The sequence below is a fragment of the Lithobates pipiens genome, unplaced genomic scaffold (genome assembly GCF_037356315.1).
Source record: "Lithobates pipiens isolate NorthernLeopardFrog02 unplaced genomic scaffold, aLitPip1_a1.2 Scaffold_18, whole genome shotgun sequence".
In the NCBI taxonomy this organism is placed as follows: domain Eukaryota; kingdom Metazoa; phylum Chordata; class Amphibia; order Anura; family Ranidae; genus Lithobates; species Lithobates pipiens.
The window spans coordinates 70,264,204-70,289,514 of NW_027507758.1; the positions used below are offsets into that span (position 1 = coordinate 70,264,204).

The following is a 25,311-nucleotide window of genomic DNA, read 5'->3' on the forward strand; positions in this document are numbered from 1 at the left end:
TGACCAGTGAACATGCTTACAGGCCGGGGAGCTCAGGAATACTCTCATCCATATCTTTCTGCCTCTTTACTGTCCTATTAGTTGAAGGTGGTGGGGGGGTGAAAGCATTTCAGCATTTTTTTACTGTAGTCACTCATCTGTTGAGTGATTACTATTATTGTAAATACAGGGGGCGGGGGGGGGGGGAGGTTATTGAACTGTGCAGACAGAGAATATTATTAGTAAGGTTGGACATTTAAATATAATTGATGAAAAAAGGGGGGGAAGATTGTGCTGGGGGCTACTCCAAGATAGTGCCCCACGACAACAGGGATTATTTTGGACTATCTCGGTACCCAGGGATTGAACAAGGTAAATATAAAATTGTTAAATTATTGAAAACACATAAATTGAAAAACATTAGATACAACAATATATTAAAAATGGTTATTGCATACTATTAGAAATAGTACAGACAAAAGTTTGGTGAACCCCACAATGTGGTAGGGGACAGAGAGATATAGATCCAAAACGTGATCCGTGATATAATTGTAATCTTGAGATTCTAATTTTTGCCTTAAAGTTCTCCTTTACAGCCACCCCACTCATCCCATCTTTGTGTACTTCACATGATGAATTTGAATTGAAAGCCATTTGTGATGGACCCTGTACTCAAGAGGAGTATGTCTGCCGTATAAACTTTCCTTGCCTGGTACCAGCACGATCCAAGATCCCATAGCTCACCCAGTCACTTGTCGGAACACAGTGTAGGGTGGTTTGGAAACATCAACTGTTTCTTGAAACACAGACACAAAGAGATATTTTTAATCCCCCTTGTTTGCATAATGACGCAGGGCGGGGTAAACTGTACATCCAGTAACATGAGATACAGGTACATTCAAACTTTCAACAAATAATTAAATCTGTAACTGGGCACATAGACAGTGGTATAATTAACACAATTAACAATGGGACTGCACTCTAGTAGGCATACAATGGGAGAACACACTTACAATAAACACCTTATGGCAGGCGACCACAGTGGTTTGAACTGATTACATTAACATCTACAGTCATTGCTGGTTTGGGGCATATTAATATGGAACCTTCAATTATCAGAGTCTGTAGGAGGGCCACCATATTTCCTCTGACCATTAACCTGTACAGGATTAAAATTACCTCTTTCCATTCACTCCAGAAGGGAAGCTTTATTGTCCTTATTCAGAGAATTAATTCTAAAAATGCTCTTAGCGTCCATTAAGTAGTTGTCCAGCATTTTCTCAGGCACCTTGTGCCTCTAATAGACACAGGGTGACTTACACATAAAAGGGAACTGGGGAGCTGACCAAGAAGCTTCCAAACCTCTCTAAGGTAAGCTGGGTTCCACAAGGCCCCCCGCCCAAAGTGACTCCCGTTGCTTCAAACTTGTTCTGCCCAGGTCTTGTTTCTACTGCACATGTGTGCTGCAACCCTTGCTTGATCCGATGGCTTCTCCATACACTTAAAAATGGCTCCATGAGGAAACACTATGGGGCCTTTCTTGAGAATTGAGAAAAAAATCTGCCATACCCACCTGAGAGTGAATGCTGACATGTTTCTGCTGCAATTAGAGACAACCTGTGCCATGTGAATATGTGGGCTGTCATGCTGATTCAATAGTTTTACTTTCCTGGTTGCTGACCTGGAAGAAGTACACAGAACTCTGTGGTTTGTTAACTTCAGCTGTTTTAAGCCCAGTTCACACTATAAGAAAGTCGAACAAATGATTTCCTCAATGTTTTACAGCAGGCTGAAACCGAGGATGGTACTAATTATACGAAAATTCTCAAACGACAAAGTCTTTTTTTTTTTTTATTGACTTGCTGTTTATTTCTGATCATGCACAATCTTCCATATCTGATTTTTCTCGTACAAAAATCATAGGAAAACCATACACATTCAATGAAAATCATTAGTTTGTGTACCTTTGATGCAGGACACAAACGAACTACACTACAGTGGCTACTTTTGAAGCGCTGGACGCTTTACATTTCACGCTAATCATCCAACTAACTGTGAGTGTAATTTTTAACTACAATAAAGTGGTGAATGTCTTTTAACGATACCTGCGCAATGAGCGGTGTTTTTTTACTTTCATTTATATGATCATTGAGCTACACAAGGATTTCCATACCTGCTCTAAAGCTGTGAGAAAACCTGCTCCAGGGTACTGATGGGGAGGAATTGCTGACCTGAATTGGTGCCATTGTATGTGCATTATCTATGCACTGATGGTAAGGGTCTGTCTTAACGGGTGATGGTGACGGGACCCTGCTACCTTCCTTTCTGTCCGATATGGTGTAGGGTGATTTGCTTCTGATTGGTGGAAGTTTTTTCTCCATATTGGGACTTCTTAAGTCTTTTCGTTTACATATATGTTCTTTGATGAACTTTTTGGATTGTATTGATTTTTTATGTGCACCACATTTTGTATTTACATGTACAAGATGCATTTTGGAGTTTGTCCCTTCCTAAAATTTTCATTTGGAAAGTCTGATTCGGATGTCAAAAGTCATGTACACACTATACGAAAATTAAACATTCGTTCCTCGCACAGAATTTTTCTTCAGATTTTCTCATAGTGTGAAAATTTAATAATAATAATAATAATAATAATAATAGTATATATATACACACACACACACACACACACACAGGTATTCATACCCCTTGAAATTTTCCATATCTTGTTACAACCAAAAATTAATGTTATCGGGATGTTATGTGATACACTAGCACAAAGTGACACATAGTTGTGAAGTGGAAGGAAAATAATAAATGATTTTCATTTTTTATTTTTTTTTACAAATAAATATCTAAAAAGTGTGGCGTGCATTTGTATCCAGCCCCCTTTTCTCTGATACCCCACTCCACAAATCTGGCCATTATAGAAGAGGTGCAAGAAGAAAGCCATTGTTGAAAGAAAGCCATAAGAAGTGCCATTTGCAGTTAGCGAGAAGCCATGAGGGAGACACAGCAAACATGTGGAAGAAGGCGCTCTGGTCAGATGAGACCAACTTTATGGCATAAAAGGAAAAGGTTATCTGGGGCAGAAAACTAACACTGCACCATCCCCACTGTGAAACATGATGGTGGCAGCATCATGTTGTGGGGATGCTTTTCTCCAGCAGGGACAGGGAAGCTGATCAGAGTTGATGGGAAGATGGATGGAGCCAAATACAGGGCAATGTTAGAAGAAATAAGACAATTATATGCACAAGAGACTTAACACAAATTATCCCACAGGTAAAAAGACATAAAAGTAAGGGGAAGGGGGGTGGAAAAAAGAGGATAGGTATGGAAGTAAAGTCCACAGACTTTATATATATATATATATATATATATATACACACACACACACACACACTTTTTGCCAAGTTATTTGCACATTTTTTCAGTCTTTTGATTCAGGCAGCATGAGCAGGTCAGTGGCCTTACATTTATTTACATCAAAGAAACTAGCTTGGTCACCAACCCTTGGGTTCTGCCCGGACATTGAGGGAATGCCATCAGACCAATCATTTCATCATTCTGCTCAGTGTTAGATATAAAGTACAACTAGAGGCTCCTGTATGACAGTCTAATTAAGTAATGCACTCAGTCAATACTGTATGTGACACACAGGCTTCATAAAGTAAAGAAAAAAAGAATTCCTTTACTTTCCTTGCAGAGACAAATCCTCCTCCATTTATCCCTCATGCTCCCCCTCCCAGACACTGCAGCTTACAGATAGACTGCTTCAGCAGTAAAGTCAGTGCTGTCAATCCAGAAAGCAGTTGACAGGACTAGGTGTGGCCATAGACTTACTGACAATTTACAGGCTCATGAATGAGCAATAACAATGTGGATAGACATGCCCCTTGCAATGATTTTTTGCATCCCACTGTTGTGCAAGCGGGCACAGCCTATATGCGATTGACAACTCTGCTCCAAATTCAGGAGCAGTGCAGAATTGTTGCCACACATAAAGTAGATGTATTTATTGGCAGGATCAACAGGTATTTGTGTGATTTTACACAGGGACTATGAAACCCCTAAGTGCATCTGCAAATTTAACCCCTTAGCCCCGACTGTCACAGTATTCAGAATTGCAGTTTTTGGCGATCTGAATACTTTTAAGTGCAAAGGAGGGATTTGAGATCTTTTAGACCCCCAGTACCTGTCACCAACTATTACTGTCACAAGGCAATAAAAGTGATGAGTTTTTTTTTTTTTTTTAAAGGGACAATGTAAAAAAAGGAAAAGTAAAGCGCCTCCGTCCCCGCATGCTCGTGCAGCAAAGAAAACGCATGTCTAAGTCGCACCCGCATATGCAAACAGTGTTCAAATCCCACATGTGAGGTATCACTGCGATCATGAGTGAGAGCAATAATTCTAGAAAACGACTTCCTCTCTAATGGCAGGAATATACAATAAAAAAATTGAGCGAAAATTTCTATTTTGCGAACGATCTGCAAATTTTATACTCGTTGATGACCAGAAAGTAATACCTGATTATTGTGAACGAAAAAGATTGAATGGAAAAATTGGAAAAATTGTGTTGTATCGTTTGCGAATGAATTATGTTATATTCATTGATGTGAAGTTCATCCATAAAACATCTCTTGAACATTATCATGCATGAGCGGATCCAGTAGACAGCCCCACTTGTACATGAGACGTCAACACTACGTATGAACTCGATTGCTCTTTTAAATATTTGTTTCCGATTGGTTAATGTTGGCGATGATTTTGTCCAGCGATCTATGTTTTGTTGGTCGTCAGTAGAGCGATCTGTTGATTTTCGAACCATGTATTCTTGCTATAACTCTAACCTGGTAACTGTAAAAAAAATTTAAAGTGTTGCCTATGGAGCTTTTGAGGTACCATAGCTTGTCGCCATTCCACAAGTGTGTGCAATTTCAAAGCATGACATGTTCGGTATCTATTTACTCGGTATAACATCATCTTTCACATTATACAAAAAAGTGGGCTAACTTTACTGTTTCATTTTTCTTTAATTCATGAAAATGTATTTTTTCACAAAATATTGCATTTGAAAGACCGCTGCACAAATACCGTGTGACAAAATATTGCAATGATCGCCATTTTATTCTCTAGTAGACCCTAGAGAATAAATTGGTGATCATTGCAATATTTTATGTTTTCATGCTAAAAAAATATACATAATGTTTGGGGGTGTAATTTTCTAGCAAAAAATATGGATTTTAACTTGTAAGCAACAAATAGGCCTAGGCATGAAAGGGATAATTAAGCACTGCAACATATACTTTTTTAATGAGAGACCATTACATGACAAAATGATGAAGGCTCACTCAGATATTTATTTTTGCCGTATTAAATTCGAAACTGATTAAAATCAATTTGGTCAATTAAGTTTAATTTATTTTCCTTTATACCGGTGTAGCCTTGCTTCCTAGGATTCTCAGCAACAATCTGCCCCTCCTGTGTTCCCCGAGTAACATCTCCACCATTGTAAAATTGGGTGTAGCAAATTGGGTGTAGCCTAATGATCACATATTCTACTGTTGCAAAACCTTCACCCAGAAGGCCAACAATACCTAGTTACTCCTCTGTGTTGGTGTTTATCTTTCTTATAAAGCAATGTCCATTGGCCTTTAAGCCAATTCTATTCATTACATTAGTGTGGGTTCATAGCAGGAGCAAAACAGCTGTCTGCTAAAGCAGATAATAAAATCCAGCCTGCAAGGGGAATCCGCATACAAAGCTTCCCTCAAATGTCTAATCAGAGCTCGGTCTACAGGGAAAACTCAGTCACATCTGATATACATGTTATCATCTCAGCTCTCCATAATTAAAATTATTGTTGCCATGGCGATTCCAGGAGTTTCAAACACGCACAAATAAATGCTACTCTGTTTATTAGTAATATCAATCTCTCCATCTGATGCAAAAATAAATAGGATGGCAAAGTCTAATCCTTGTAAAATAGCAGACCAGCCAAGTACACCTCATCATGTACTGTTTTTATTTGCAAACCAGGAATGTCTGAATATAGTTCTTTTTTTAAGACACGAGGTCAGACGTGGGAGTTTTTGTTGCAGAGCTACTGGCACACAGAGTGATGTCCTGCTCTAAGCACTCTTCACACTAATCCCTCCTGTAACCCTAACACTTAACCTTTCCCGTAATCCCCCCACTAACACTTTCTGTAACCCTAACACTTATCCCTTCTGTAACCCCCCACTAACCCCTTCTGCAACCCTAACACTAACCATTATGTAACCCCACACTAACCCCTTCTGCAACCCTAACACTTATCCCTTCTGTAACCCCCCCACTAACCCCTTCTGCAACCCTAACACTAACCCTTCCTGTAATCCTCCACCAACTCCTGTAACCCTAACATTAACCCTTCCTGTAATTCCCACTAACTCCTTCTGCAACCCTAACACTAACCATTACTGTAACTCCCCCATTAACCCTCCCTGTAACGCCCCCTCCAATAACCCTAACTTTAACACTAATTCTTCCACTAGCTCTCCCTGTAACCCTTCCACTAACACTAACATTAACCCTTCCTGTAACCCTCCTCCCACCCTTCCTCCTGTAACCCTCCCACTAACTGGCCCTTTAACCCTAACATTAAAGGGGCTGTACACCCTCATGTTTTTTCACCTTAATGCATCCTATTCATTAAGGCGAAAAACCTTCTGTCATGCAGCAGCCCCCCAGACCCCCAGTTTTACTTACCTGAACCCGTTCTTTCTCACCCCGGGGACGAGCACACCAGCTCTAACCAGTGTCTCCTGATTGGATAGATTGATATCAGGGCAGCCATTGGTTCCCGCTGGTGTCAATCAAATCCAATGATGCAGGCACTGGGGGGCATGGCCAAGTCTTGCTGTCTGTGTCAATAGACGCAGCAGTAGGACACAGGAGCATGCCCGCATGGGTGTCCCAAAGGAAAGCTCTCCTCCGATGGGGCACTCAAGAAGAGGAAGAGCCATGAGCGCCGCTGAGGGACCCCGGAAGAGGAGGAGTGGGGCCAAAACCAACTGCACAAAGGAGGTAAGTATAAAATGTTTGTTATTTAAAAAAAAAAAAGTGTTTAGTAACCCTTTAACCCTCCCTGTAACCCTCCCACTAACCCCCTTCTGTAACCCTAACACTAACCCTTCTGGTAATCCTAACACTATGGTCATGGCTAATAATATAAATAAAGAGGTTAGCTCTGTAAATGTTTCTGGTTTCTTAGAGGAGATCAGCTCCTTGAATTGTGCTAGTTCCTTCCTTACAAAGATAAAGAGATCAGGTCAGGACATGGTACTGGTTCCTTACAAAGATGAAGAGGTCAGTGTGTGAATGGCTTTGATCACTTGATCGATGAGAAGGTCAGTTCTGTGAAATGTGCTGGTAACCTATATAGATGAAGATATCTGTGAGTGAATGGTGTTGGCTCCTTACATATGTAGCACCCTCCATGTACAGTAGGAAAATTTAGTTGGGCTCCTCTACAAGCAGAGGAGCCAGGGTTAATTTGTTAATTTGTTTAGAATTAGTTGGCAGAGCCCCAAGGCCTGAGTCTCTGTCACCTCCTCCTGTCTTCCAGAACTGCTAGAGAGTTCTGGAACTTAGATGGTGTAGGGGGCAGAGATGAGGCCTAAATATTTATGAAGTCTCCTCAAATCCCTGAGAAGATGGCCCAGAAGGTGGCGGGTAGCCCATACATATTCTGGAGCCTGGCCATGTGAGAACAGAGTCCAGGGTCCAGTGGCCTGGTGGGGATCCCTATGCCAGGGAGCTCTGCCCCTGGGAGGATGGAAGGAGCCAGAGGAAGAGAGAGAGCAGAAGAGGAAGCCTCACTTCCTTTCAGCCTCAGCTAGGCTTAGCTGAAGCCAACCAGGGAGCCATTGGGACGTGTCCAGCAGGAGTCCCGTTCAGCAGTCAGTTCAGCAGTCACATGTGCCACATGATACACCTAAGGGACTGCGTGAGTAGCTTCAACCCCTACACACCAGAGCCTATAGAGGAGAAGCAGCCAGATGCAATACCTAGCCTTTAACAAGCGACAGCATACAAAGCCAGTACAGCTGCCCTACAGCTCTTTTTTGGGAAATCAAATGAGCAGCAAGGTGCATTGACATTTTCTACAGAGATAGGGTACCTGTACCCGGTACTTGGAGAACTTGCTTTGCCAGTTGAGCTGATCCATTTTTCCTATGGGACGAGAGTCTTGTGATTTTTGGTAGCCAGTTTCAAGTCCCCAAGTTACATTCAGACTTCAGTTCTGGGCATCCCATACCTATCAAAGTTTATCCCCAATAAACCAAAAAAACAAAACAAAACACCTGGGACTGTTTATTCAAGATGGAGTGAATGGCAGAAAATTCCTGTGGCCTGGCTATGCAGGTAATGGAGATCCTAAAATCTAGCAGGCCCTTACAGGGGTAGTGTTATACATAGATGAAGAGAGTCACTGTGTGAATGGTGCAGGTTACTTACATAGATAAAGAGGTCAGTGTGTGAATGGTGTAAGTTCCTTGCATAGAAGAAAGGGTAGGTCTGTGAATGGTGTTGGTTATTTATACAGATGATGAGGTTGGTGAGTGGATGGTGTTGGCTCCTTGCATAGATGAAAAGGTCAGCTTTGTGAATGGTGCTGGTTCCTTATATAGATGAAGTGACCAGTTTGTGGATGGTGCTGATTCCTTAAATAGATGAAGTGGTTGGCTCTGTGAATAGTTCTGGTTCCCTACATAGGTGGTAAGGATATTGGTATGAAGGTTACTGGTTCTTTAAATAGATGAAGTGGTCAGCTCTGTGAATGGTGCCGGTTCCTCATGAAGATGAAGAGGTCATTGTGGTAAGGGTATGAGTGAGAAAGGTACTGGTTCTTTACATAGGCGAATCTGTCAGCTCTATGAATGCTCCTGATTTTTCACATAGATGAAGAGGTCAGTGTGTGAATGGTTCTGATTCTTTACATAGAAGAATGGATTAGCTCTGTGGATGAGAAAGGGGAAGTGGGTCTAGTGGGTTTTAGCTTAAAAATGAACTTGTTCTTAAAAGTTTTTGGAAGTAGCAGGGTGAACTCTTTAGTTACCACATTACTTAGCACTGAATGTGCAATGAATAGATTTGCTTTAATTTGTCAGCACATCAAATTTTTCATGTGATCCAGCGAGAGTCAACATTTCCAGTTAAAATATAAAGGAATGCAGCGTTGTGTGTTATGTAGTTTTGAAGGCCTCAAAGGCCTTTTAGAATAACCATTACAATCTATAGATTTGTGATCTAATTTATTGTGGAGAGCCATCAGCCAAGTATTGGTTGATCAGATTGTTTTCAGATTCCTTAAAGTTCAAAATTGTATGGACCTTATATTTTGACATATATTCTGTATATTTACTTAGCATAACTGATGTTAAATGTTGTGGTTTGCCTGGAGTTCTCTTTTAGCAAACCTAATGGTATTAATAGATTTCCTGAGCATTTGGGGGCATTGTAAATGCTACGTCACAAGTAAAAATCTCTCACTGACAGCAAAGGGGATTTATGCCTTATGCAGACAGATTGGCGTTTAAGGAGCATATAGAAAATGCCTCTTAATGTGATTAATGCATCTGTTCCAGCACTGATCCGACTCAAGGGTTTGTAAAAACCATGGCAGTTCTTTAGATTTTGCAAGAAGCTAAAGCATGCCAGGCCCTAAAAACTGTGCTGTAAATCAATTAACAAGGCAAAGTAATAAGAGGCATCTACTACAACTTGATAGAAAACCCTCAGCAACCCTTAGCAAAAATGTGCTAAACCCGCACAGACCAAAGACACTGGTACTTACAGTGAGCAGTGGGCACATCTAGAGGGCTGCAGGCATTCTTGTAGCATTCACTAGGAGCTTCAAATATCAGGATCCTCAGATATGCCACTAGCAACCAGATCCCTTGGCCCCCATCACTATTCTGTCTCTTCCCGTTAACCGGTAAGCCCAAGAGGAGATGGACGAGAATTGGTGATCACAAGAGCTGATTCTTCGCTGCCTATAAGTATACACTGACATTCAGGACTCCCAATGGATTTTAAATGTGCTATCATTTTGAAGATTTGTTGGCTTCTTATACTTCATTTGAATTTATGCTCATAAGAATATCCTGCAGTGAATTGCTTTCAAGGTGGGGGCCTGGTACAAATTTGTGGGCACTTCCTCAACCTTACTGCTCTGCTGTGAACTCACGATGATGCACAGCATTAAACAAATGTACTGAATGGTAGACTTCTAGATTTCCTCTGACCTCAGCCAATAGAAAAAAAATCCCAACCAATCACAAAAGGAGGGATGATGTTATAGTATCCATTCAGACAGAACACAGACCACAGACTATAGATCAAACTTCTAAAGGTAAAGTCAATTTTACACTAAGTTTCACAGCTGCTATCTTAGAATTACTAGAGAGTTTTGACATGGGAAAAGGAGCAATGAAGAGAACATCCTGTACAGGTATTGCATGATTGGGTAGCAAGAGGAATAGCATGTCTATTGGATCTATTAGGTATATAGTAGAGGTTATTTTGGTTCATGGAACAAAAGCACCAACAATTTTTGAAGTTATAGACCATTGCAGGTGAAACTTAGTAACATAACTGTCTTTCTATGTGTAATGGTGTTTATTAGGCATATTTAAGAAGCTGATGTAAAGAGTAATGTGCAAAATGACAAATAAGGACAAATATTTTATGTCATCTGATAAAGCAGTTCCTTTTGGTTGTGCTTTCATACTGAACAAGTCCAAGTCTTACTACTATTGTCTGAATAGATGAATTGGCCTGTCCAGGTATTGGCCTGTCAAAGGAAGTAACATTTGTATAATTTCACTTACCAAACCAGAAGAGAGAATAGAGATGAGGCACGACAAGAAAATGGAAAGACCAAAACTTCCAAGGAAGATCTTAGAGAAGTTTCAATTCAAGGCAGATGATCTAAAATTAAAAAAATTAAAACAATTAAAGATATATATTTCAGTCAAAGTCTAAATGTCTTGCGAAAATATAATATCACTTTAGAAAAAAAATCATTGGTCAGTTGAAAAATAGACTTCCCAGGGTATTGAAAAAATATATGAGATCTGCAGTGTATCTTTTTTACACGACATATCTACTCCACCAGATTTTGAATTGATTGTATTGTTTGGAAATATCGGGGTTGATATACTAAAACTGGAGAGTGCAAAATCTGGTGCAGCTGTGGATGGTAGCCAATCAGCTTCTAACTTCAGCTCGTTCAATTAAACCTAGGCTCACATTGGAGTGACTTGTCATGTGATTTGAGAGCTCAAATTGCATGAAAAGTCGCAGCCTATTGAAGGCAATGGCAGTGTTCCAAGTAGTGTGGCACCGATTTGCAAAAGTAGTTCCTGCATTACTTTTGCCAACTTCAGGTGCGACTTCAATAGACATCTATGCATGAAGCTACACAGATGTCTATCAAGTAGCACCTGAAACTGTGCTGACCTTGCTACTTTGAAATCACGTTACTTCAAGTGAAGTAGTGCAATTTCAAAGTAGCGTCAATGTGAACCAGGGATAAAGTGGAACTTCCCCTTATTTGTCTCCTCCATCCTCCGGTGCCACATTTGGCACCTTTCGGGGGGGGGGGGGGCGCATACCCTATCCCTACTTCCAGGAGTCCGGGCTGCAGAGAATTGCATTAGCGGCTTGGCTCCCTCCTCCTTCCCCCTCACCTCGCATGCACAGTAGGGACCTGGCGTGAAGCTGTAATGCTTCACTACCGGTTTCCCTTACCACCAATGGCGGCGGCAGCTGCGGTGCCGACATCACTAAATTCCAGGACAGGCAACTGTCATATTATTAAAAGTCAACAGCTGCAGTATGTGTAGATGCTGGCTATTGATTTTTGAAGGGGTGGGTGGACCTCCGCTTTAAGCTTTGACAAAAAAAAACCTGGAAGCTGATTGGTTTCTATGCACCAGATTTGGCACGCTCCAGTTTTAGTAAATCAACCCCATTGTGCCTTACATAATCACCCACAAATATTTTTTTTTTTCAGTGACAACTTCTTTTGAGTTGTTATCACAGTGCTTATCTGTAATTTGTAAAGCTTTCACATTTTTACAAGTTTGCTCATCCATATTTTTGGTATTGTTTAGCCAACTAGAGTGAGTTCCCAGTGGCTTAGTGCAATTACTCTGTCTCCATTTCAACAACTGTTGATAGAAGATATCAGCCACCTGGGTGGAGCTTTGCTTTTAATGACCAACTCGTGGGCTTGTATTATGGGAAATCATAGTTATACACTACCACCATGTAGTACTGCAAAGCAGGAAGGTGGGGAACTGTGTCCTACAGAGCAGGAGTATCTTCTCATTAAATTTGGGAAACTGAACACCTCAAATGCAGGTCAGTGGAGTAGTGTATATGACAGTTCAGAGGCTGTGTTTGACCCGTTTTGTGTTTCACTTCATCGATAAAGCATGCCTTATTGAGGTGTGTTTGAACTGTAGGCAAAAAAAGCCAAACAGCTTTTTCTTGTAAACTCTACATGTTCCATTAAAATACATTATTATTGTAATATAGGATATATATGGTGCCCACAGTTTGCGCAGTGCTTTACAACATAAGGACAGACAGTACAGCTACAATACAATTTAGGGCTGCAACTAACGATTATTTTCATAATCGATTAGTTGGCCGATTATTGTTTCGATTAATCGGTTAACCGTAAAAAAAGGTGTGGTATATAATTTAGTTAATATGTAAAGTTTAAAAAAAAAAAAAGGCAATTTAATACTAAATATCTCTATATGCAGTGGTAAATATAAATAACCAACTATATGGTTAAGGAGCAAAATATCTAATCCACTCTGAGAATAACAGACAGAAGAGATATACTGTATATATTAGAGGGGATATATACTGTACATACTATTAGAAGAGATATACTGTATATACTATTAGAGGCTATATGCACTATTAGAGGAGAGATATAATATTAGAGGGGATATATACTGTATATACTATTAGAGGGGATATATACTATTAGAGGGGATATATACTGTATATACTATTAGAGGGGATATATACTATTAGAGGGGATATATACTGTATATACTATTAGAGGGGATATATACTATTAGAGGGGATATATACTGCATATGCTATTAGAGGAGAGATATACTGTATATACCATTAGAGGAGAGCTATACTTTATATACTATTAGAGGAGAGATATACGCTGTATATACTATTAGAGGAGAGATATACTATTAAATGGTCAATCTGGTAAATATCATCAGACTCATTAACTTTAACCCCATTTTGTTACTGGCCGATTAATCGATTATGAAAATAGTAATCGATTAATTTAATAATCGATTAGTTGTCGACTAATCGATTAGTTGTTTCAGCCCTAATACAATTCAATACAGGAGGAATCGGAGGGCCTTGCTCGTTAGAGCTTACAATCTATGCAGCTTGGTTGAAGTGGAAATGGCTAGGTTTGACAAGAAGCGCATCAACATTAGCCCTTTATCTAATCCTATCACAATAGACATATAGGTAGAGTGCTGGGCTCAGAATTAGGAAGGATAGAGCTTTAAATTCACATAATTCAACATAATATATATATATATATATATATATATATATTTATATATATATATATATATATATATATATATATATATATATATATAATCTCTATTTGTACGAAGGTAAACCCCAGTATGCAGCGCCTCCCAGCCCTTCTTAATACATAGCCCCATTGAGATCCAGCATTGTGCACAAGAGTAGCTCATGTTCCAGTTCTCTGCATCCTCATTGGCCCCTGGCTCCTGCTGCTGTCAATCAAAGCCAGTGAGGAGGGAGAGGGGGTGGGGCTGAACTCTGCTCTGTGTGTCTTATTGATTATTGCAAGAGAGCATACACGGCTAGTTTTGGGAGGCCATCATCTGATGACCTTGCATGATCACGCCCGCCGCACACCCGCTGCCGGGTCCAGGCAGCGTGCTCTGTGATCACAGATTGAGGACACTGCTGATCACAGATTGAGCCATTCAGCAGCTTTTTACCACATGATCAGCTGTGTCCAATCACAGCTGATCATGGATGTAAATAGAAGCTGGTTATCTGCACTCCTTTCTTTATGCTGATTATCAGTGTCCTGATTATCAGTGCAGTCCAAACAGTGCCCACTAGTGCTGCCAATCTGTGCCCACCAGTGCTGCCAATCTGTGCTCATCAGTGCTGCCAATCAGTGCCTCCTCATTAGTGTTGCCTATCAGTTCCCATCAGTGCCACCTATCAGTGTCACCCATCAGTGCCGCCTATTAGTACCCATCTATCAGTGCAGCCTCATCAGTGGCCACAAGTGCCTTCTTATCAGTGCCCATCAATGCAGCCTATCTTTTCCCATCAGTGCAGCTTCATCAGAGCACATTAGTGAAGCAGAAAATTTACCCCTTTTCCAAAATTTTATAACAAACTATGAAAAAGTTGTGTTTTTTTTCAAAATGTTCAGTCTTTATTTGTTTATTTAGCAAAAAATAAAATAAAAAACCCGGTGGTGAATAAATAGCAACAAAAAAAAATGATAAAAATGTTGTTTGGGTACTGTGTTACATGACCGCACAATTGTCATTCAAAGTGCGTCAGCATTGAAAGCTGAAAATTGGCCTGGGCAGGAAGGGGGGAAAAATGCCCGGTAGGCAAGTGGTTAAACCATAGTAACCAATCTCTCTCCTTGATTCTTCTATGGCAGCTTAGAAACCGAAAGTGAGGATCTAATTGGTAGTTATGGGCAACACAGGCAGCTCTGCTTACGGACATTTAATAAAATGATTCCAAGCATTTATGTTTAATGGCTCACTATGAAAGAACTTGCATGTTCATTACACAAAATATGTCAATCCATCCAGAGTCACCTGCTCACCGCAGTAAATCATTTCTTACTAATCTCAAGTATAGAAAATAACGTGGTCCTCTGATGGACTCATAACTGTCCAGCGCTGAGCTTCCTGCCTGCAGTCTTCTCTTCATGCTGCCGGTTCCAAGTTGCCATTGACTATGTAATTGTTTTATCAGTGACAGGCTGAGTGCAGAGTCTGCGGGAGAGCCCCGGCTCCTGCTAGTAGCAGCTCACTCTCCTCCTCCTTCTCAGCCTGTGCGACAGATGATATCTGTTTTCTCCTGTGAGTTTGAATTTGAGAGCCACTGAAGCTCGGCAACTGTATATTCTGGCTCAAATGAGCTGAAAATTGCATTCAATTTGAATTTCAAAACTATGAAAGGAAGGGAAAAAGTATCTCTCCTCTTAGCTTGGGAAGAGTAACTCTTTCCTGACGCTGTGCATGATACACAGGAGTGTCGGGGCAGAATAAAGTAGATATAAATCCTAAATGAATTACATTTAGTTTGTCAAAGCACGGTGGGGTCAGTTCACCATTGCTTTGTGTTTTATATAAAATATTATTTTTGATATTTAAAGTGTCAATTCACTACAGTTAATGTGTTACTAAACCCAAAACAGTAAAACCAGTCTGTATATGCAGTAAAGAATGCTTGTTATACTCACTGTGGAACCTAAGGGGTTAATCCTCTGTATTGTGTAAAAAGGCTGTTTGATCCTGTCTTCTCTGATCCTCTCCTACTTCCTCTGTCCCCAGTCCATCTCCAGAGCCTTTCGAGTCACTCCGCACATGCTCAGTTTGGTGTCTATTGCTGGATTTTTTTTTCTTGGGAGAATGCATATGATCAGCACAGGGCCAATCAGCACAGTCCAGACAGAGGGTCAGGGGTCCTGCAGTCTCATAGGACAGTCAGAGGAGAATGAAAACTCCTCCTACAAGTTTTAACCAGACACTAATAGAAGTCACAAGACTGCTATATACTGCAGTTTATATTTACTACAATAATTGCATTTCCATGTTCTGTTTACTGTGGGAGACCAGATATAGTGAATTAGAGTCCTGGGCAGTGTTAATTTTGGCAGCAAATTATGATTTAGTTTTAGTCTTAGGACTAAAATGGCATTTTAGTTTTAGTTCCATTTTAGTCTTCTGCAATTGTTTTAGTCGACTATTTTAGTCATCTAAAATCTAATGGGCACAGTTAAATTATAATGCATTATTTAAGCATTTCTCTACAATTTCCAAACTCATTATATACCGTTGGAGTGAAAAATTGAATACGTTATTATTTATGATATTGAGGTATGAACATGCACTACAGATCCGTGTTAACTTTGACGTTAAATTTTTATTTTGTTTTAGTTTTAGTCTTTTGACTAAAATACCATTTTAGTTTTAGTCCCATTTTAGTCTTTTGACTAAAATGACATTTTAGTTTTAGTCGTATTTTAGTCAACTAAAATGGTATTAAGTTAGTCGACTAAAATGTTTTAGTCGACTAAATTAACACTGGTCCTGGGATTAGTAACACTTTAAATATCACATTTGCTGTAAATGTCACAAATTCAGTAATTACCTGCAGCAAATATTGAAAAAAAACAAAACAAAAAAAAACAATGTTGCATTAAAGTCTAGTCACAAAAAAAGGCACAAGTTTATTATTTTGTGGTCTAGGCACTTGCTATTTAATATATGTACAAAATAAGAGTTGAAACATTTATCAGTGGTATTTCCACCTCTGAGCTCCAACTCTCTCTCATCTGGGCTATACAGTAAACTCCTACATTGATCAATTCCTAGATCGATATTTAAAGCTGAATCCCAGGAATTCAGGCACTTTGTAAAAAGCGAAGGCATGCTATGGGTTGAGTCCAAGAAGGTACACAACATCACCTGAGGATGAGTTCAGATAATACAAAGGCTTCTGTGATTGGGCAGGAGGAGGGAAGTGGCAGGCATAGTAGCTGCAGCGACTCTACCGTTGAGAATGCTGGGACCTGAAGGATCAGCATTGGGTTCCCAGAACTACAGCGATAAATGTCTTCTGGGAGTACTATAAACCTGTCAGATATAAATAACAGAGGTAAGTTCAGGAGATGCCATGCACCTCCTTGGACTTTACTCATAGTGTGTCTTCACTTTTTACAAAGGGGCTGAATTTCTGAAATTCGGCTTTAAGCCCTGAAGAAGTGGAAGGCTCATTCCCTGAAACATGTTGGCTGTACCTGATGTTCCTGCTCAATAAATAGTATAAACACATTTCCTAGCACTGGGTTACTGTATGCTCCTAACCACATAGCTACAATTTCTTAGACCTGAATGCTGATTCTTAGACCTGAATCAACAGCCTCCCATTTAGGAGACACTGGGGGAACATTTAACAATCAAGCTTATCCCTTTGAGATGAAAGTATAACGAAAGGTAAAACTTGTTTTAGTTCTGGATGGTGGAGAGGGATTAGAACACCTATTTATTGCTATATTTGCTCCATTAGGCAGAGGCACCCCCTCTATTTGTACTGTTTACCATTACAATTGAAAGTAAAAGTAAAATAAAATCCCAAATTATGGGTTGTCCCTAGAAAAGTAATTAAGGGGAACTCTTCCAATGGGGGCCCCAATGGATTTCCTTAACTTGCAGGGATTTACTCTCACTTCCCGTTTTGGCTATGGGACACAGAAGGAAGAAAACTGACAGGGTTTATAACCTTCCTATATACAGAAGCCCGATGCAACAGTGGTGTATTCAACAAATGTATACAGTAGGTCTAGGCTCCCAAGGGCATCATCCTATATATATTGTACAAAAACGTATAAGTATATGAGCTGGATATATGACATTGAAAGTCAAAAAACAACATGTCATTAACCAGTTCCCGACCAGCGCACGCCGACGTACGTCGGCAGAATGACACGGGCAGGCAAATGGGTGTACCTGTACGTCCCTTTAAATTTGCTCCCCTGCCATCGCGAGTGCGCCGCCGTCGGCACGCTCGCATGCTGGTCGGGACCCCCATGAGTCCGGTCGCGGGTCCTGCGGACTCGATCGCCACGAGCATACCCGCGGTGTCATCTCACAGGGTGGCTGAACGGGGAAATGCCATTGTAAACAGCATCTCCCCGTTCTGCCTAGCAACTAGTGGCGCTGATCTCTGCTCCATGTGATTGGAGCAGAGATCAGTGTTCACTAAATTAAAGCCCAGCCCCCAAAAGTTAGTAACACACCCCTAGGAACACTTAACCCCTACACTGCCACCCACTGGTTAACCCCTTCACTGCCAGTGTCATTTACACAGGAATCACTGCATTTATATAGCAGTGATTGCTGTATAAATGACAATGGTCCTAAAAATGTGTCAAAAATGTCCGATGTGTCCGCCATAATGTCGCAGTCACAATAAAAATCGCTGATCGCCGCCATTACTAGTAAAAAAAAAATATTAATAAAAATACCATAAAACTATCCCCTATTTTGTAAACGCTATAACTTTTGCGCCAACCAATCAATAATCGCTTATTCTGATTTTTTTTACCAAAAATATGTAGAAGAATACGTATCGGCCTAAATTGAGGGAAAAAAATGTTTTTTTTATATATTTTTGGGGGATATTTATTATAACAAAAAGTAAAAAATAATGTGTTTTTTTCAAAATTGTCGCTCTATGTTTGTTTATAGCGCAAAAAATAAAAACCGCAGGGGTGATCAAATACCACCAAAAGAAAGCTCTATTTGTGGGAAAAAAAGACGTCAATTTTGTTTGGGAGCCATGGCGCATGACCGCGCACTTGTCAGTTAAAGCGGCGCAGTGCCAAATCGCAAAAAGTGGTCTGGTCTTAAGTGGTTAAAAAAACAAAGTATGTTCACACATAAAATTGCTCTTAGGTAAATACCATAATTATTAAAACCATTAGCAACATGTCATGTATGATGATCACAATGGTACAGGTCAGTCTACACATTTTGCAAACCACCCTGCTTCATCAGGATTATGTACAGTGGGGCAAATAATTATTTGATCCCCTGCAGATTTTGTAAGTTTGCCCACTTACAAACGAATGAGGGGGTCTATATATATATATATATATATATATATATATATATATATATATATTTTTTTTTTTTTTTATCATAATCATAGGTTTATTTTAAATGATATAAACGAAATATCAACCAAAAATCCAGAAAAAAAAGCACATGATACAAATGGTATAAATTGATTTGCAGTTCAGTGAGTAAAATAAGTATTTGATCTCCAAGCAAAACATGACTTAGTACTTGGTGGAGAAACCCTTGTTGGCCAGCACAGAAGTAAGACATTTCTTGTAGTTGGTGACCAGGTTTGTACACATCACAGGAGGGATTTTGGTCCAATATTCTTTACAGTTCTTCTCCTTTTCTCTTGGCAACTCATAGTCAGCATTTTTCTTCCTCCAAACACAACAAGTCCCCCTCCTCAAGAAGGCACATGTACAGTCATGCCAATGAACATGTAAATGATTCAGAGAAGGATTGGGAGAAATTGCTGTGGTCAGATGAGACCGAAATTGAGCTCTTTGGGATTAACTTGACTCGCCATGTTCGGAGGAAGCAATAAGCTGACTATGACCCTAAGAACACCATCCCTACAGTCAAGCTCGGAGGTGGAAACATTATGTTTTGGGGCTGTTTCTCTGCTAAAGGTGCAGGCCAACTTTACCACTTTGAGAGGCCAATGGACGGGGCCATGTATTGTAAAATCTTGGATGATAACCTTCTTCCCTCAGCCAGAACACTGAAGATGAGGTCGTGGATGGGGCTTCCAGCATGACAATGACCCAAAATATACCACCAAGCCAACAAAGGAGTGGTTCAAGAAGAAGCAGATAAAGGTCATAGAGTGGCCTAGCCAGTCTCCAGACCTTAATCCTATAGAAAATTTATGGAGGGAGCTGCAATTTTGTGTTGCCAAGAGACAGCCAAGAAACTTAAGGATTTAGAGAAGATCTATAAAGAAGAGTGGTCCAAAATTCCTCCTGAGATGTGTGCAAACCTCGTCACCAACTACAAGAGATATTTTAACTCTGTGTTTGTCAACAAGGGTTTCTCCGCCAAGTACCAAGTCGTGTTTTGCTTGGGGATCAAATACTTATTTTACTCACTGAACTACAACTTAATTTATAGCATTTGTTTTATGTGTTTTTTTCTGAAAAAGTTTGGTTAATATTCTGTCTCTATCATTTAAAATACACCTATGATAAAAATTTTAGACCCTTCATTTCTTTGTAACTGGGCAAAGGTACAAAATTTGCAGGGGATCAAATAATTATTTTCCCCACTGTATATCATGTTTACAAGGTTTTTCAGTAGCATGTACCCTGTCACAATATGGAGACCACCGCATACCATCCAGGGGGCACATATATGAACTCCTGTCGGCCTGTGAGAAAACTCCAGGAGCTCAACACCAAGATGAAGCCCAAAATAAACTAGAGCAAGAGGACACATATCCACTGGATTAAAGAAATCCAAAAATCCATAAAAAAGCAAAAAACATAATGGGATCTGTCAATGCATTCCTGCTCTCTGCATGAGAGCAGTAATAACCCTTCCTTATGCTATCCAAAATGAAAAAACAGGAAGAGCCGCTGATCTGATTTCCTCAATCGTGTCTGTCAGACATGAGTAGAGGAGAGCTGATCAGCTGCTCTCCTGATGGGGGGTCTGTGCTGATTGTTTATCAGCACAGCCCCCCCTCGGATGCCTGCCCAGGACCACCAGGATGCCGCCAGGACCACCAGGGATGGCCACCACATTGGACCACCAGGTATGCCACCCTAGACCACCAGGGAAATGACAATCTGTGCCCAGGCAGCTGTCAATCAGTCAATTGTAAAATGCCTGCCAGTGCCAGTGATGCCTATCAGTGAAATCCAGTGGCAGCGCTAGCCTTCAGTGCTCATCAGTGCCACCTTTCAGTGCCCATCAGTACTGCCTTTCAGTGCCCAGCAGTGCCCTCTATCAGTGCCACCCATAAGTACCCATCAGTACAGCCTTTCAATGCCCATCAGTGTCACCTATCAGTGCCCATCAGTGCCGCCTATCAATGCTCATCAGTGCTGAATATTAGTGCTGCCTATCAGTGCCCATCAGTGCTGCCTATCAGTGCCCATCGCTAGTACCCATCAGCGCCACTTCATTGGTGCCACCTCATCGGACCTGCCTTATCAGTGGCCATCAGTGCAGGTTATCAGTGCCCATCAGTGAAGGAGAAAACGTACTTATTTACAACATTTTTAACAAAAACAAAGAAAAGGTTTTTTTTTCTCAAAATTTTCGGTCTTTTTTTATTCGTTTAGCAAAAAATAAAAACCGCAGAGGTGATCAAATACCACCAAAAGAAAGTGCTATTTGTGGGAACAAAATGATAAAAATTTAGTTTGGGTACAGCGTAGAATGACGGCGCAATTGTCATTTAAAAAGTGACAGCACTGAAAGCTGAAATTGCCCTGGGCAGGAAGGTACGAACGTGCCCTATGTTGAAGTGCTTAAGCTCACGAGGCCAGTCTCCCAACGATTATCCACCAATCTATTGACAAAGTCATGTTGGTATAAATGGGACATAGCGGCAAGCAAGACACATCTAGAAAACATGGGCACAGTAAGAAGCGGTATGAGTCTTACTGATGCGTCTATCCCTATTGCTTTTTTAATATTAAATTTTGTGTTTTCAATAATGTCCGAATGGCTATTATTGCATATACTGTAGTTGTATATGCAGCAACTTTCAGACTGCCTACATTTAAAATTCACTACCGCAAAAAAAAAAAAAAACATGGAAAAAGTGATCACCTCATGTGAGACTATTTTCAGAATTTTGTTTGGTCTGCCCAGACTGGGATCCATCAATTATTTAGAGGAAGTAACAGGATGCTTCCTTTTGCTGGGCAAATCAGCAAGCAGGCCCCAAGAGAGAAGGAAACATGACTTAAGTAGCATTTATTAGCTCAACTGCAGAAAGCAGATTCAGCCGGCAGGGCTGCCTGAGGTATTAAAAATTGTGCGTTTCACCTCTGGAATCTCTAGGACAATGCGAGTTCATGTTTATTGGGGAATGCCTTCGGAAAACGAAAAACACACACAAAAAAAAAAAAAATGAACTTGCTGACAAATTCATCATCTTGTTAACCTTCTTATTTTCCTGTTTGCAGCTGATGCATTGTCTTCATTTAAATTACAGATGTACTAATCTGCCGCAATGTTTGCTGAGTACAATGTTAAATGGGAGATGAAGGAAATTGCATCAGTCACTGTAACTTCATATCTCGAGCGTACAAGAGGCCCGCTGCTGACCGCGTTTGCAAGTAACGCTGGCGAGATTTGCTAAATGAGCTTTTTCTATTTATTTATTGGTATTCTTCCACTTTTTTTTTTTTTTTGGTAAACTAATAAAGTCGGAGCGATGCTGAAACTTCTGGCAGCTTGATGTATTTCAGGAAAGTGCTGAGCTGGGGAAGAGGAGAGTGTGCGGTCCGCGGCTGTTCAGGCTCCAAGCACAACTTCATACATTGGAATATGAAGTTTGCAATTGAAAGAAAATAAATTCATTTAAAATGCTGAACAATGCAAAGAAGTAGGGCGGTGGGGATTTTGTACTTGGGGACAGTATTTTTTTTGAAGTATCGGGTTAAAGAAAAAAATCTGAGTATAACGCTTTAGATTTTTAAATTTTTTTAAAGCAAAACTCCAATCAAAAATAAATAATAATAAAAATAAAATAACAAACAATGCAAAGAAGTAGGGGGTGTGATTACTTTGTACTTAGGGACTAATCAATTTTCAGGTGAAAAATAAAAAGGGAATTTAAAGGTTTTCCATTTTTTTTTAAAGCTTATCGATGGTAAAGTGTTACTAAACCCAGGACCCTGTGTTCACTATTATTATTATTATCATTATTATTTTTATTATTATTATACATGATTTATATAGTGCCAACAGTTTACGCAGCACTTTACAATGTAGAGGGGGGACAGCACAATTACAGTACAGTTCAATACAGAAGGGACAGGAGGGCCTGACTCGTAGAGCTTACATTCTAAAGCAGGGGTCTTCAAACTACGGCCCTCCAGTTGTTGAGGAACTATAATTCCCATCATGCCTAGTCATCTGTGAATGTCAGCGTTTTACAATGCGTCATGGGATGTGTAGTTCCACAACAGCTGGAGAGCCGTAGTTTGAAGATTCCTGTTCTAAAGGAAGGGGGTAGTGGTACAAAAGGTAATAGAGGCGGGGAATGATTTGATGGGGGTGGCTATATCTGGTTTCCCACAGTACACAGGACATGGAAATGTAATTGTTTCAGTAAATATAAACTGCTAAATACATTTTCTCATCAGCAGGCTTGTGACTTCTATCAGTACCTGGCTAAATCTTGTAGGAGGAGTTTTCATTTTACTCTGACTGTCCTATCAGGCTGCAGGACCCCCTGACCCTCTGTTTGGACAGTGCTGACTGACCCTGTGCTGATCACATGCACCCCCCCCAAGACAAATAAAACTCTCTAGCAATACACACGAAACTGAGCATGTGCAGCCTGACTCCAGTAACTCTGTCTTATCTGGACATGTTTTGGAGACAGTGGAAGAAGGGGAGGATCAAAGAAGACAGGATCAAACAGCCTTTTTACACAATTCAGAGGATTAACCCCTTATGTTTCACAGTGAGTATAATAAGCATGCTTTACTGCATATACAGACTGATTTTACTGTTGTGGGGTTAGTAACACTAACTTTTTTATTTTTATTTTTTTACAGCAAAAAAAAAAAAAATAACCCATTGAAAGGTAAAAAAAAAACAGCTTTTCCTGCAACAACCACCTTCAAGCCAGAGCTGTTACACACCGTAATTGTTTTCCACGACTAGATTTCCTCAGTCGCTCGAGTTGAATGACACCCAGCATCACTCAACCCTCTACCTCTAATGCCGCGTACACACGGTCGAACTGTTTGACGTACTTAGTCCGTTGAAACACATTTCAGCGGACAATCCGCTCGTGTGTGGGCTTCAGCGGACTTTTTCAGCGTGCAGTCCGGAGTACTAAGAATTTCGGATTTTCCAAAAATCTGTCCGTCGTACTTTGGTTTCAGCGGACAATACGGTCGCCAGTATGCTAGTTCGACGGACTAAGAATGGCGCATGCCCAGAAAGGATTTACACGGCGGAAGGGTGCTTTGCTGTGTCTTGGACTTCCTATTTCTAGTCCCGTCGTACGTGCTGTACATGTCATCGCGCAAGCTTTCGACGGACTGTTTGTGCATCCGTGTGTGGTCAAGTCCGTTCAGTGGAAAGTACGACGGACTAAGTACGTCAAACAGTTCGACCGTGTGTACGCAGCATAAGCCAGCCCAAACTGTCATAGACCTACCCTGGCCCGTCACTGGACAGTGAAAGAAAAGCAGCACAGTGATTAGCTCCTTTCTTTGTCACTCTGTTTTCTCCTCCAATCGGCATGCACTTTGTAGGAGGATCTGCAAACCCAGCCTGAAGTTTGCAAACCCCAAACACAGTTCCCAAACTGCACTGATGTCTATTCTAATTTTTTGGTCTTTTCCCAGGCTAGTTTGAAAGCTGTTGGTAAACAAAGAGTAGAGGGAGCTGGTCACTGCCATGGCGGGCATGCATTAATGCAAAAACATATTTTAAAAAATACTCTTGGTGAGCGGTTCTTTTAATACAGCCTAAAGGGCAACAATAAAATAAAACACAATTCCTTAAATAGAAATTTTAGGGGATGCCTTAATACAGCAGCAGAATGCCATTGGCTGTCAAAGTCAGTGAGCCAATGAGGAGAAAGGGGGTGGGGCCTAGCCTGGGCTCCGTGTCTAAAGGGACACATGGAGCTGCACCTCGGCTCGGGTGCCCCCATAGCAAGCTGCTTGCTGTGGGTGCACTCATCAGGGGGGAGGGGCCAGGAGCACCGAAGAGGGACCTGAGAAGAGGAGGATCTGAGCTGCTCTATGCAAAACCACTACACACAGCAGGTAAGTATATCCGGTTTGTTATTTTTAGGCAAAAAAAAAACAAAAAAACATGACTTTAGTATCACTTTAATGTGGCCAATGACTAGTGTCAGTATCATTGGCTGGTTTGTTGACATTTAGCAGCCAGTCAGGGAGCTGTCATTTGCAGCAGGAGCCTGAGAGAACAGGATTGTTGCATAATTCGTTCTCAATGCTAAGGGCATAATTATTATTATTATAGAGGATTTCTTTAGCGCCAACAGTTTGCGCAGTGCTTTACAATATAAAGGGAGTCAATACAGCAACAATACAATTCAATACAATAGGGTTAGGAGGGCCCTGCAAGCTTATACTCTAATAGAGAGGGGCTGGTGGAACAAAAGGTAATAACTGTGAGGGATGAACTGATGGGA

General features: G+C 40.6%; 1 protein-coding gene across 2 annotated transcripts in view; it reads right to left on the reverse strand.

Moving 5' to 3' along the window:
- Positions 1-25,311, reverse strand: part of ESRRG (estrogen related receptor gamma) — a 1,080,228-nt gene that overhangs the window by 767,989 nt on the left and 286,928 nt on the right. For both annotated transcript variants that reach the window (XM_077485775.1, XM_077485771.1), the window contains exon 3: positions 10,860-10,959. The gene's annotated coding sequence lies outside the window, so the exon portion shown is untranslated. The remainder of the gene's footprint in view (positions 1-10,859; positions 10,960-25,311) is intronic.